Genomic DNA, 15,892 nt, shown 5'->3' on the forward strand with positions numbered 1-15,892 from the left:
GGACAGTGTGGCAATAAACTGAGCATAAATCCCAAACCAGAGATCTAAATAAGCTGAAAATTTACCACAAGGTTCTTCAAACAGTTCTCTACATCTTTTCTTAAGCAGTGCCTAGCAGAAAATGTCCTTAAGGGAGTCGAAACAGGAAGACTATAACAGGTGCACAAACTGTATTTCCAGGAAATAAGGAGTTACAATTTTTTTTTTGTCATTGCTCGCAAATCCTTTGGGAGAATTTACCAAATTTTACCAGTGGCATAATAAAACGTTTTTACACACTTTTCTTATATAAAGTTTCTGTAGATAACACATGGAAACAACCCAAAAGATTTTTATAAGACACCATGCTGAAAAGGGCAGCTAGAAAATCCTTAACGCGGAAAAAAAAAACTTAAAACACATGAGCAAGGTCGATTTAATGGTTCGGTTTCATGGATTTTAGTTCATGATGCATGCACGACCTACATCGTCCTCTCAACCAAAATAATTGCCAAAAATTGGACTTACGTGATTAGTGCCGGTGGCAAGGCAACAATTACATCGCTCCCTATAGTATCTAGTCGAGTTTCTAATATCGTTTTCCTACGCGAACGTGGTTAGGGTACCTGCAGAAAAACACAATACCACATGAACCTTTCATGCCAGCACTCACAAAAGCGTCCCCATTCATTACCATTCACTATAGAAATGGCACCCATGCGTTTAACGCTGCATGGACAGCGCAACAACCGTGGAAATAGGCCCCTTTGAATAGGACCATATAACCCTTCGCATACTCGTGATGCGGAATCATGCGCACGTATCATAAACGTGGGCGAACAACCGTGATGATAGGCTCGTTGGAATCGAACCATACCACCCTTCGCATGAATCATCATACGGAACCTTACGCACGTATAATAAACGTGGGCGAAAACAACCGCGATGATAGGTTCTTTTGAATATAACTTCCTATCACCCCTCGCATACTCACGATGCGGAACTCTGCGCACGTATAATACACGTGGGCAAAAGTGCTGGAAGTCAGTAAAATAACCAATAGCTAATAGCCACCTTAAATAACCCAAAAATTCCCCTAGGGCTTCTCGTACTAAGTTCATCCTAACGATCGTACGAAATTTCAAACTAATTTCTGCAAGTTTTATTTAGAAAAGATATTTAAAGGTCTGTTGTTTCTCTGTCATGCTTTCAAGCTCTGGTACCAGCTGTGGCGGAACCGCCTAAATTAACTTGGCTAAAGCACACTTAAGTCGCCTAAACGCGATCATGTACTTTAAACAAGTCAACTTGGTCGTCCGTCGGATTTCCTCCGATAAAACCACGTAACGCAGGATCGAGAAAGCAAAACTCACACGATGGTGAGTGGTTACAGAGATTACAACAGTCCACCCAGATTAAACAAAGTGCATCGATTTATTACAACATAAAGTTCAGAAATTCAAACATAGTTTGTAGAGTGTTCAAGCAGCGGAAATAAAACGCACGGAAACTAAACGTCGATGCACGATATCATGAAGAAGCCGATCATGACATCACTGACCCCTGTCCTCGCCGTCCGAGGAGGGATCCCACTCGACCGTCCAACCCGGAGGGAGCTGGGTAGACCAAGCAGAACTAGCAGCGAACTCAGGAACATCATCCTCACCTGAAAAGAGGTGCCACAACAAGGCTGAGCAACTATGCTCAACAAGACTTAACCGACCTGTGGTACTAATCCACTAACACCTAGACATGCAAGCTTTTTGGCTCTGGGTTTTGTTTTGCCAAAAGCGACTAGTGTAGGTCCTTACTTTCAACATTTTAGCCACCAGTTCTACTGTTGTTTATCATTCTAAGTTAGCAACTATACTAAACAAGCATAGTTTTCCAAGCAATTAATAACAAGTAACAATATTATATCATCATCCTCTTTCATTCTTACTCGGTGTAGCATAGCGATCAAGTAGTCCCACACTGTGAGAGGCAGACGAATCGATTCGAATTTATTAACCATGCATGGCGAACCTAATCCCACGACATCCGCGCACCACGAAGGGTCGCTTCACTTGTCAGCCGTCCCCATCGATCCCTAGGTACGTGTCAGGTCCAAACTTCCTTTGGCATGCAATGCTCCACAGTCCCGGTCTCTACCGTACTATGACCGCCATTGCACCCACATGATGCACCATGGGAACGACGTTCCAAGGACAGCAGGGGTATAAGCCACGTCCCAGTTCAATCAGGTACTAGGCTTCCCCATCCCATACTAGGTATGAGATTAGTACTTTCAAACACTTGATCACGAACACCATCACCTTTCGACCTTAGTCCAATTTCAAGTAGACAGACGGGGCAAACCACCGAGTACCAACATAAGCCCAGCCCCGTCCATCATCCTTATAGTTGCAACGAAAAGAAAATCATTCAACTCCTATAACTCGCGAGTGACAGGAAATCACTCGACTTTTACCGAGTCCTATTTAGCATTGCAACTACTCGACTTCTTATACTAGTGTTCAGATCAAGGGGCACTATATTCATGCATCTATGGTTTCAATCAATTCCTATAAACGTAAATGCATAATCAAAACAACCAATATATTGCAAGTATTTAAACATAGGAATTTATGATCCGGGGCTTGCCTTCACACTCGGAATTAGCGAACTGGTCCTCGGCTTGCTCTAGCACGGGCTCGACTTCGGCGTGGTGTAGATCCGCTACAGCTTCCTCTTCGGGCGTCGGGTGCAGCTCGTATGTACCGTCGGCGATGTTAACTTCTACATGAAATGCAGGTGCAAATGATTCAACATGCAAAACCAAGAGTCTGAAAGGCATTTCATATATTATTCCTTTTTATCTTTCTCTAAAACGGAAAGAGTTTTTCATTAACTTTCAAACCAAGTCTCATAATTTTCCTGTGAACTACACCTCATTCCTGAATTATTCCAAGTGGTTTCATATTTTTATCATCTCTGGATTTATCATTATGCAAAAAGAAAAATCTACCCGTAGATTTCAATTAATAAACTAAAACAGTAACTTAAATGTCTAAGCTAGGCTCTAAACCATTTTTCTAAGCTTTTATTCTCTGAAACAAACACTTGAGAGTTGGATTTACCTTTTTAGCATTTTTCTGTGATTTGCTATGATTTAAACTAGCTTAAACAAGGATTAAATCATATAACATTAATCTTAATAGAGACATGTGTAAACTTATTTTTATACGAAACTACACAGAATATTGAGTCTAACAAAATTTATCTTGCATTTTTAGCATTTTTCTACACTTTTCTATGCCTTTTTAAACTTTCAGCCTTTTTAGATCTAGGGAAAAAAAAAGAAAAAGAAAACCGAGGCAATCTTCAAATCTAGCCCTCCAGTCTATGGGTTAAATGCGTAGGGGCCCCTGGATCTTGCGCCTACACCCCTGGACAAAAACCCACCTCAAACATAAATCCCACGATTTTCCCCATAACCCCCTGACTTTCTTTTCCACTCGCAACTAGACCCCTGGCCTTCTTCTTCCTCTGGAACAGAACGCGCAGCACAGCAAAATTCAGGCACGGCACAAAACATGGCGCTGGAACTTGGGGGCCGGCCACGACAGAGGGAAGGGAAGAGCACACGGCAGGGGGAAGAGGAGAGGGGCGGCGCCTTGGGCCAGGAGTGCTCACCAGAGACGCTACGATGAGGAGGGACGGCGTGCAGCAGTTCTCACGGCACAGGGAGGGGGCGGATGGGGGCTCGTGTGGAGGGGGCTGCTCGGCAAGGGAGGGAGCCTGGGAAGGGGCAAAATGGAAGCGGGACGACGAGGAGGCGCCGTGGCTGCAAGGAATCGACCGGAGACTCGCTCACGGCGGTGGATTTCGCCGGCAAAGTTTGAGCGTGGCGAGGTGCTGCGAGAGTGGGGAGGGGAGTACGGTGGGGTGGGCGAGCTATTTATAGCCGCGACGAGCTCGTGGGGCTGGCCGGTGGGTCGGAGGGGCGTTGGTACGCTGCTGCGGGGTGGACCGGCCACGGCGAGCACCATTGGCGGATAGGGGAGGCGACTTGGCGGGCGTGCTTGCAGGCGGGCGCCGCAGGCGAAGCAGGCATGCACGGGTGAACGGCTCCATCAGGGCGCTGCAGGCGAGGCCGAGGAGCTGTTGCGTCTTGTCTCGGGCGTACGTTGGCGAGCACAGCGGCGGTGGCGTGCCAGAGCGGCGCGTGCGGATAGAGCAGCGGCAGGGGGCAACTCGATGGGGCAGCGACGAGGAGCACGTGCCACGGGGCGGCCGGCGAGGGGAGCGCGACGCACGCGTGCTCGGCGTGAGCTCTGGTGCGGGATTTGCGGGATCGGACGATAGGGCAATCTTCGAGCGCGATCTTCTCCAGATTTTTGAACTGCACAACCCCTACCCCCTTTACAAAAGTTGTAGGCCTAGGATCTAAGTTCAATTCTTGTAATTGTCTTGATTTCAAATTCGAAGCTGAATTGAAGATAAAACGCTTCAAAGTTTGGCAAAATCCGAAACTTTCAGACTTGAACACTTCAGCCATTTTTGACAGTGTTGACCATTTTAGCTGCGTTTGACCTCGTTTTTAAAAACCTTCCGTGCAGATTTTGGCCTATGCTCAAAAATCAAAGTTGTTAAGGACTCGTAGCACTAAAACTTTCATAAAAGGTTTGTCATTAGCATACATTCGAAAATGTGAGAAAAAGGGCTCCAAAGTTCTGACTTTATTTGATCTGCACCTTTCGGCCCAGATTTGTAATTCGATATTTTGACCCTTTTCCGATCAGTTTCAAGCAAAACGCTAATTACAAAAGTTGTTAGAATTTGTGAGTTATACAACTCTTAGTTAGGCATATTTTTAAGTTCTTAAGACAAAAATTGAGTTATGGCTTAAACACATGTTTAGCTCGTGAGGGGCAAAAGGGGTCATTTTACTTGGGTGCAAGGCTGTTCATTGGTTCCATTAAGCTTTAATGACTTCACTTAAGCTCAAAGAAGGTAAATTTTGGCTCATTTGCTACAACCTACCCCCCTTAAAGGAATCTCGCCCCGAGATTCGAGTGAAAGAAAAAGAACTAGTGTGGCTTGGGTATCGTACCTCCCTGATCGAAAAGAAATCCGCGGAAGTGGGTATTAAGATACTCCTCCGTTTCCCATGTGGCTTCGGCTTCTGTGTGATGACTCCACTGAACTTTGAACATCCTCATTATTTTGTTCCGGGTCTTCCTTTCCTTGCGATCAACAATCTGGATTGGGTACTCCACATAGGAAAGATCCGGGTCTATCGATACCTCTTCTTGCTCAATAATTGCCGTGGGAACTCGTACACACTTCTTGAGCTGCGATACGTGGAATATGTCGTGTATAGCTGAAAGTCTGTTAGGGAGTTTAACTCTATATGCGACTGGTCCGCATATTTCCACGATCTCATAGGGACCAATGTATCGGGGAGCCAATTTTCCTTTGATCCCAAACCGTTGTACACCCTTAGTCGGTGAGACTCGGAGGTATACATGATCACCAATGTCAAACTGTAAGGGCCTTCTCCTTTTGTCAAAATAGCTTTTCTGTCGTGATTGGGCGGCTTTAAGATTTGCCTGAATTATTTTAACTTGCTCTTCGGCTTCAACTACTAGATCAGGCCCGTAGGTTTGTCTTTCTCCTGTTTGTGACCAATTTAAAGGTGTTCGACACCTTCGACCATATAGGGCTTCAAATGGTGCCATTTTCAAGCTAGCCTGGTAGCTATTGTTATAGGAAAATTCCGCTAATGGCAAACATTTATCCCAATTCTTGTCATAATGTATGACGCAAGCACGTAGCATGTCTTCTAGAATTTGATTCACCCTTTCTGTTTGGCCATCAGTCTGAGGGTGATATGTTGAGCTACGGATTAGCTTAGTGCCTAGTGCGGACTGTAGTTGTTCCCAAAAGCGTGCGATGAATTGAACTCCTCGATCAGAGATGATTGTCTTCGGCACACCATGTAGGGACACAATACGGTCAAGATACAATTCTGCATATTTCCGAGCGGTGTAGGTAGTGTGAACAGGAAGGAAATGTGCCGTCTTGGTAAGACGGTCCACTATAACCCAAATAGAATCATGGCGCTGAGAAGTAACAGGTAATCCCACAATGAAATCCATGCTGATATCTTCCCATTTCCAAGATGGAATAGGTAGCGGTTGCAAGGTACCTGCTACCTTCAAGTGGCTTGCCTTGATACGTTGACATGTGTCGCATTCCGAGACATAGTGTGCAATTTCCGGTTTCATTCCACTCCACCAAAATGTTTGACGGAGGTCATGATACATCTTATTGCTGCCAGGATGAATCGAGAACTTGGAGAGATGTGCTTCATCCAGGATTTGCTTCCTAAGGTCGGGGTTAGATGGGACAACAAGTCGGTTCTCATAGTACACTATTCCCTTCTCATCTTGTCGGAAATGTTTATACCCCTCATCTCTCTGTGCAACTTTCTCCTTAATTAGCTTTATTTCCTCATCTTCTAATTGTATCAGCCCAATTTGGTCCTCTAAGGTAGATTCAATGGAAACATGACCTAAGGTGCCATGGGAAATAATTTCCAAACTAAGTTTTCCCATCTCATGACATATGGTTTCTGCGAAGTTAGTTGCCGACAAACAATTGCAATGGGCCTTGCGACTGAGAGCATCGGCAACTACATTTGCTTTGCCGGGGTGATAATGCACTTCCAGATCATAATCCTTAATTAATTCCAACCACCTTCTCTGACGCATGTTAAGATCCGCTTGAGTAAAGATATACTTGAGGCTCTTGTGATCAGTGTAGACATTGCAATGAGTGCCCATAAGATAGTGTCTCCACATCTTCAAGGCATGAATCACGGCTGCCAATTCAAGATCATGTGTCGGGTAATTCAGCTCATGTGGCCGTAACGCTCGTGAGGCGTAGGCAATGGCTCGGTTGTCTTGCATGAGAACACACCCAAGTCCAGTGCCGGAGGCGTCACAATACACGTCAAACGGCTTAGTAGTGTCAGGTTGAGCTAGGACTGGGGCAGAGGTTAAAAGTCTTCTCAAGGTGTGGAAAGCTTCTTCACATTTGTCACTCCATGTGAATTTGACTCCTTTCTTCAATAACTCAGTCATAGGCTTAGCTATTTTTGAGAAATCCGGAATGAATCGCCGATAGTAGCCTGCTAGACCAAGAAAGCTTCGGATTTGATGAACCGAAGTGGGTGGCTTCCAGTCCATGACCTCTTGCACTTTGCTGGGGTCGACTGCAATGCCATCTCGAGAAATAGTGTGTCCCAAGAATTTAACATTCTCCAACCAGAACTCACACTTGGAGAACTTCGCGTACAGCTGATGATCTCTCAAGCGTTGAAGAACAATGTGAAGATGCTCGGCATGTTCCTTCTCATTCTTCGAGTACACTAGGATGTCATCAATGAATACCACGACGAATTTGTCCAGCTCAGGCATAAACACCGAATTCATGAGATACATGAAATAAGCAGGTGCATTAGTAAGCCCAAACGACATAACTAGATACTCGTAGAGTCCATACCGTGTGGAGAAAGCCGTTTTGGGAATGTCACACGGTCGGATCTTGATCTGATGATAGCCTGAGCGAAGGTCTATCTTGGAGAATACTCTGGCTCCAGCTAACTGATCAAATAGGACATCAATGCGGGGCAATGGATATTTATTCTTAATCGTCACCGCATTGAGAGGGCGGTAGTCCACACACATGCGTAGACTCTCGTCCTTCTTCTTCACAAACAGTGCTGGACAGCCCCAAGGTGACGTACTTGGGCGAATGAAACCCTTTTCCAACAGTTCATGTAATTGGGTTTTCAGTTCTGCCAGCTCTGCGGGTGGCATTCGATACGGCCTCTTGGATATTGGTGCCGTGCCTGGTTGCAACTCAATAGCAAACTCAATATCCCTGTCAGGTGGCATGCCTGGCAAGTCATCCGGGAATACATCCGGATACTCACAAACAATGGGGATATCTTCCAGTTGGGCCTCAACCATGGGATAAGCACAGGAGTTTATGCACTCTCGGTGGGGTAAGTGGATAGTGGAGGTGCCATACAGTGGTGAGTCTATGTGGACAACTCGGGCGGAGATATCTAGCATTACTCGGTGTTGAGTCATCCAATCCATACCCAAGATAATATCTATTCCCTCTAGACCGAGAATAATAAGATTTTCCTTAAAGAGGGTTCTTCCTAACTTGATAGGTACATTGAGGTTCATTTGATCTGAGGCTATTTTCCCACCTGGGGTAGAGATCATATACGACCCTTTGGTGTGACAGAACCTTAACCCACATCTAGCACCAGTTTTACTTCCGATGAAACTATGAGATGCTCCGGAATCAAATAAAATCAAAACTGGTTGATTATGAATAAGGAATGTACCCGTCATCACCGGTGCGCCTTCTGGGAGTTCTGCCACATTGGTGAAGTTTAGCCTGCCATGACGAACTTGTACTTTGGGCTTCTTTCCCTTGTTCACCATTGCATTGCTCTGGCCGGGGCGTTGATTCTTGTTTCTGGGGCAGTCCTTGGCAAAGTGTCCCACGTTGCCGCAGGTGAAGCAGCGGTTACCATTTGCAGGGCGCGGCGGCGGTGGAAGGTTGCGCTGAGGCGCCTGCGGCTGGAAACCGGGGAAATGAGGTGCTGCCGGTGGTGGAGGGCGAGCAACCCATCTCCCAGGCTGCGCGGGCCTGCGAGGTGCTGAAGGGGGAACCATCCTGAATTTCCGAGCAGGCGGGCTAGGTGATATCATGGGAGCTTTCCGCTTCAGGTCGGCCTTGAGGGCCTTCATGCAGTCTTCCTGGGAAATGGCCAGATTCACCAGCTCATTGTAGGTATCCACTTTGATGGGGTTCAGCCTTTCCTTGAGTTCGAGACTCAAGCCCCTGCGGAACCGATCCCGCTTCTTCTCATCCGTATCCGCGTGATAGCTGGCATAGCGGCATAGGTCGTTGAAGGCCTGCGCGTAATGCAGGACGTCGCGACTTCCCTGGGTGAGAGCCAGGAACTCATTGAGCTTGCGCTCCATTAGGCCCTCAGGGATATGGTGGCCTCTGAAAGCGGTCTTGAACTCATCCCAGCTGACGATGTGGTCAGCCGGCAGCATGGCGTGGTAGTGGTCCCACCAGAGGCGGGCAGAACCACGCAGCTGCTGGGCTGCAAACCGTGCCTTGTTGTCATCGGTGCAAGGCGTAGTAAGAAGCTCGAACTTGGATTCCAGAATGTGAATCCATGCATCAGCATCGAGAGGATCCTCAGTCTTGTGGAAGAGCGGGGGCTGGGTCCCTAAGAAATCCTCATAACGAGCAATCTGGGGCTGCTGATGACCCCTTCCTCCTTGAGGCTGGTGTTGCTGCCCTTGGACGATGTGTCGCAAGAGCTCTGTCTGTGCAGCCAAGATCACCTCTAGCGAAGGCGGGGGAGGCGGTGGTGGCGGAGGTGCTCGATTATCCTCGCTACCACTTGGGATCGAGCTTAAGCGCGCAGTGCGCACCATCTGCAAGAGGGTATCTTTCCATTAGTCACATAATTCGAAAGCTTGCTTAAAAACAAGGAAAAAATTATGTGCGGGATCATAAACATAAATCTTGCGGATCCTGAGAAAAACAACAATAAGATCCTTTTGTTGAGTAGGTGCATATCTCTTCTCCTGTATGCACATTGGTTCTCATCTTTGGTCAGTAGTTAGCACATTTCATATGCCACAACTTTTGTATTACGCTTGCTGACCAAAACATAAGATAAAGAGATCGAAAAGTGAGCTGAGTGAGTCGTTGTCCGGCTGTTTTTCAGCAATCTGAGCGGTGAAGTTTTGGCTTCTAACACGAGTTTAACAGATCGAAAGGAGCTGAAATTTTACGAGCGGTTAGAACACAAGTTTTTGCACAACTTTGGTCGGTTACATCGCCAGTCATGACAAAAGCATGTCCATGCATACATAACAAGTCTATGGCAGCAAGAGTACTCAACTCGAGGCTAACCTATTACATCGCCATCCAAAATATAGGTTGCCGAGGAGTAACAACAGAAGACCAACTCGCTACAACAAAAACCTAGAAGTCATCTAAGTTGCCCACGGAGGAAGCGCTGTGCGCCGGAGAAGGGGCGTCACCAACTCGGGGCGGAGACTGAACGCCCTCGAAGTCCATGCTCGAGACACCCTCGATCTCCTCGGGGTCTTCCTCCTCCTCCTCCTCCTCCATCGGGTCATTCTCCCCCTGCTGCTCCTGCGCATGGATGGCATTGAGCTCGGCGTGGTGCTCATCCAAGTGCGCATTAGCAACAGCTAGCTCCATCTCAACCTCTAGCTTCTCCTCTGCAAGCAATACCATATCGTGCTCCATATCTGTCACCTCCTCCTCTAGCTCGGTGATCCGGGTCTCCATGTCAGAGATTCGTATACCCCTCTGGATGAGCTGGTACGACTGTTCCACCAAATCTTTCTTGGTGGTATTGAGATGCTCCTGGGTGTCCACAGCTATCCGAGCCAAGACAGCCATAGCTCTCCCCTGGAGCTCGACCAGTCGGTACAACGCATTCATACAACGCGTTGCGGTGGAGAGGGTGACCTGCGGGTGTGAGGTGACCAACACCTCCATGTTGTTCACCCTATCAAGCCAGTCTGCGTCCAGCCTGTCCCTAGCGGGGAACAAGCCAATCGGATCCAAAAGGACCTCGAAAGGGTGTAGTCTGCAGAACTGAGTGAGGGCCTGCAGGGCAGCGGACTCCCAAGTATCCTCGAGGGTATGACCATATGTCGAAACCTCAAGCTGGGGCCACTGTGGCTGCACTGGGGGTGGAGGTACGACCACACGCACGCTGCACCTTTGCACCCCATGCTCCAGGTACTCGCGTCCCGCGTAAAGAGGCGGCGACTGGTACCCAAACCACCTCAAGGTGTCCCACAAGATAGCGGGAAAACCCTCAAAGTGTAGGCACGTGGAGTGGGAGGTGCCATCCGTGCCACGTATCACGTGCCCAGGAGCGGCCATCTGGAACCAAGGAGTGATAAAAGAAACGTGAGATTAAAACTCAGGATGAAAACAGATTCTGGTAGGCTAGAGAAAAAGGTCATAACTCAACAAGTACTCATCCAAAAATTCCCAAATTTTACCAACATTCCCTTCTGATAATTGGTAACAAGTTTGGTATTCATAAGTGGAGTGAAAACAGATCCTAACAGGGTGATATACTCAGATCTTTGGCAGGTGGCACATGCTGGAATTTTCAGGGACAGTGTGGCAATAAACTGAGCGTAACTCCCAAACCAGAGATATAAATAAGCTGAATATTTACCACAAGGTTCTTCAAACAGTGCTCTACAGCTTTTCTTAAGCAGTGCCTAGCAGAAAATGTCCTTAAGGGAGTCGAAACAGGAAGACTATAACAGGTGCACAAACTGTATTTCCAGGAAATAAGGAGTTACAAATTTTTTTTTGTCATTGCTCGCAAATCCTTTGGGAGAATTTACCAAATTTTACCAGTGGCATAATAAAACATTTTTACACACTTTTCTTATATAAAGTTTCTGTAGATAACATATGGAAAAAAAAACCCAAAAGATTTTGATAAGACACCATGCTGAAAAGGGCAGCTAGAAAATCCTTAACGTGGAAAAAAAAACCTTAAAACACATGAGCAAGGTCGATTTAATGGTTCGGTTTCACGGATTTTAGTTCATGATGCATGCACGACCTACATCGTCCTCTCAACCAAAATAATTGCCAAAAATTGGACTTACATGATTAGTGCCGGTGGCAAGGCAACAATTACATCGCTCCCTATAGTATCTAGTCGAGTTTCTAATATCGTTTTCCTACGCGAACGTGGTTAGTGTACCTGCAGAAAAACACAATACCACATGAACCTTTCGTGCCAGCACTCACAAAAGCGTCCCCATTCATTACCATTCACTATAGAAATGGCACCCATGCGTTTAACGCTGCATGGACAGCGCAACAACCGTGGAAATAGGCCCCTTTGAATAGGACCATATAACCCTTCGCATACTCGTGATGCGGAATCATGCGCACGTATCATAAACGTGGGCGAACAACCGTGATGATAGGCTCGTTGGAATCGAACCATACCACCCTTCGCATGAATCATCATACGGAACCTTACGCACGTATAATAAACGTGGGCGAAAACAACCGCGATGATAGGTTCTTTTGAATAGAACTTCCTATCACCCCTCGCATACTCACGATGCGGAACTCTGCGCACGTATAATACACGTGGGCAAAAGTGCTGGAAGTCAGTAAAATAACCAATAGCTAATAGCCACCTTAAATAACCCAAAAATTCCCCTAGGGCTTCTCGTACTAAGTTCATCCTTAACGATCGTACGAAATTTTCAAACTAATTTCTTGCAAGTTTTATTTTAGAAAAGATATTTAAAGTCTGTTGTTTTCTCTGTCATGCTTTCAAGCTCTGGTACCAGCTGTGGCGGAACCGCCTAAATTAACTTGGCTAAAGCACACTTAAGTCGCCTAAACGCGATCATGTACTTTAAACAAGTCAACTTGGTCGTCCGTCGGATTTCCTCCGATAAAACCACGTAACGCAGGATCGAGAAAGCAAAACTCACACGATGGTGAGTGGTTACAGAGATTACAACAGTCCACCCAGATTAAACAAAGTGCATCGATTTATTACAACATAAAGTTCAGAAATTCAAACATAGTTTGTAGAGTGTTCAAGCAGCGGAAATAAAACGCACGGAAACTAAACGTCGATGCACGATATCATGAAGAAGCCGATCATGACATCACTGACCCCTGTCCTCGCCGTCTGAGGAGGGATCCCACTCGACCGTCCAACCCGGAGGGAGCTGGGTAGACCAAGCAGAACTAGCAGCGAACTCAGAAACATCATCCTCACCTGAAAAGAGGTGCCACAAACAAGGCTGAGCAACTATGCTCAACAAGACTTAACCGACCTGTGGTACTAATCCACTAACACCTAGACATGTAAGCTTTTTGGCTCTGGGTTTTGTTTTGCCAAAAGCGACTAGTGTAGGTCCTTACTTTCAACATTTTAGCCACCAGTTCTACTGTTGTTTATCATTCTAAGTTAGCAACTATACTAAACAAGCATAGTTTTCCAAGCAATTAATAACAAGTAACAATATTATATCATCATCCTCTTTCATTCTTACTCGGTGTAGCATAGCGATCAAGTAGTCCCACACTGTGAGAGGCAGACGAATCGATTCGAATTTATTAACCATGCATGGCGAACCTAATCCCACGACATCCGCGCACCACGAAGGGTCGCTTCACTTGTCAGCCGTCCCCATCGATCCCTAGGTACGTGTCAGGTCCAAACTTCCTTTGGCATGCAATGCTCCACAGTCCCGGTCTCTACCGTACTATGACCGCCATTGCACCCACATGATGCACCATGGGAACGACGTTCCAAGGACAGCAGGGGTATAAGCCACGTCCCAGTTCAATCAGGTACTAGGCTTCCCCATCCCATACTAGGTATGAGATTAGTACTTTCAAACACTTGATCACGAACACCATCACCTTTCGACCTTAGTCCAATTTCAAGTAGACAGACGGGGCAAACCACCGAGTACCAACATAAGCCCAGCCCCGTCCATCATCCTTATAGTTGCAATGAAAAGAAAATCATTCAACTCCTATAACTCGCGAGTGACAGGAAATCACTCGACTTTTACCGAGTCCTATTTAGCATTGCAACTACTCGACTTCTTATACTAGTGTTCAGATCAAGGGGCACTATATTCATGCATCTATGGTTTCAATCAATTCCTATAAACGTAAATGCATAATCAAAACAACCAATATGTTGCAAGTATTTAAACATAGGAATTTATGCTCCGGGGCTTGCCTTCACACTCGGAGTTAGCGAACTGGTCCTCGGCTTGCTCTAGCACGGGGTCGACTTCGGCGTGGTGTAGATCCGCTACAACTTCCTCTTCGGGCGTCGGGTGCAGCTCGTATGTACCGTCGGCGATGTTAACTTCTACATGAAATGCAGGTGCAAATGATTCAACATGCAAAACCAAGAGTCTGAAAGGCATTTCATATATTATTCCTTTTTATCTTTCTCTAAAAAGGAAAGAGGTTTTCATTAACTTTCAAACCAAGTCTCATAATTTTCCTGTGAACTACACCTCATTCCTGAATTATTCCAAGTGGTTTCATATTTTTATCATCTCTGGATTTATCATTATGCAAAAAGAAAAATCTACCCGTAGATTTCAATTAATAAACTAAAACAGTAACTTAAATGTCTAAGCTAGGCTCTAAACCATTTTTCTAAGCTTTTATTCTCTGAAACAAACACTTGAGAGTTGGATTTACCTTTTTAGCATTTTTCTGTGATTTGCTATGATTTAAACTAGCTTAAACAAGGATTAAATCATATAACATTAATCTTAATAGAGACATGTGTAAACTTATTTTTATACGAAACTACACAGAATATTGAGTCTAACAAAATTTATCTTGCATTTTTAGCATTTTTCTACACTTTTCTATGCCTTTTTAAACTTTCAGCCTTTTTAGATCTAGGGAAAAAAAAAGAAAAAGAAAACCGAGGCAATCTTCAAATCTAGCCCTCCAGTCTATGGGTTAAATGCGTAGGGGCCCCTGGATCTTGCGCCTACACCCCTGGACAAAAACCCACCTCAAACATAAATCCCACGATTTTCCCCATAACCCCCTGACTTTCTTTTCCACTCGCAACTAGACCCCTGGCCTTCTTCTTCCTCTGGAACAGAACGCGCAGCACAGCAAAATTCAGGCACGGCACAAAACATGGCGCTGGAACTTGGGGGCCGGCCACGACAGAGGGAAGGGAAGAGCACACGGCAGGGGGAAGAGGAGAGGGGCGGCGCCTTGGGCCAGGAGTGCTCACCAGAGACGCTACGATGAGGAGGGACGGCGTGCAGCAGTTCTCACGGCACAGGGAGGGGGCGGATGGGGGCTCGTGTGGAGGGGGCTGCTCGGCAAGGGAGGGAGCCTGGGAAGGGGCAAAATGGAAGCGGGACGACGAGGAGGCGCCGTGGCTGCAAGGAATCGACCGGAGACTCGCTCACGGCGGTGGATTTCGCCGGCAAAGTTTGAGCGTGGCGAGGTGCTGCGAGAGTGGGGAGGGGAGTACGGTGGGGTGGGCGAGCTATTTATAGCCGCGACGAGCTCGTGGGGCTGGCCGGTGGGTCGGAGGGGCGTTGGTACGCTGCTGCGGGGTGGACCGGCCACGGCGAGCACCATTGGCGGATAGGGGAGGCGACTTGGCGGGCGTGCTTGCAGGCGGGCGCCGCAGGCGAAGCAGGCATGCACGGGTGAACGGCTCCATCAGGGCGCTGCAGGCGAGGCCGAGGAGCTGTTGCGTCTTGTCTCGGGCGTACGTTGGCGAGCACAGCGGCGGTGGCGTGCCAGAGCGGCGCGTGCGGATAGAGCAGCGGCAGGGGGCAACTCGATGGGGCAGCGACGAGGAGCACGTGCCACGGGGCGGCCGGCGAGGGGAGCGCGACGCACGCGTGCTCGGCGTGAGCTCTGGTGCGGGATTTGCGGGATCGGACGATAGGGCAATCTTCGAGCGCGATCTTCTCCAGATTTTTGAACTGCACAACCCCTACCCCCTTTACAAAAGTTGTAGGCCTAGGATCTAAGTTCAATTCTTGTAATTGTCTTGATTTCAAATTCGAAGCTGAATTGAAGATAAAACGCTTCAAAGTTTGGCAAAATCCGAAACTTTCAGACTTGAACACTTCAGCCATTTTTGACAGTGTTGACCATTTTAGCTGCGTTTGACCTCGTTTTTAAAAACCTTCCGTGCAGATTTTGGCCTATGCTCAAAAATCAAAGTTGTTAAGGACTCGTAGCACTAAAACTTTCATAAAAGGTT

Source organism: Setaria italica, chromosome III (assembly GCF_000263155.2).
Source record: "Setaria italica strain Yugu1 chromosome III, Setaria_italica_v2.0, whole genome shotgun sequence".
In the NCBI taxonomy this organism is placed as follows: Eukaryota; Viridiplantae; Streptophyta; class Magnoliopsida; order Poales; family Poaceae; genus Setaria; species Setaria italica.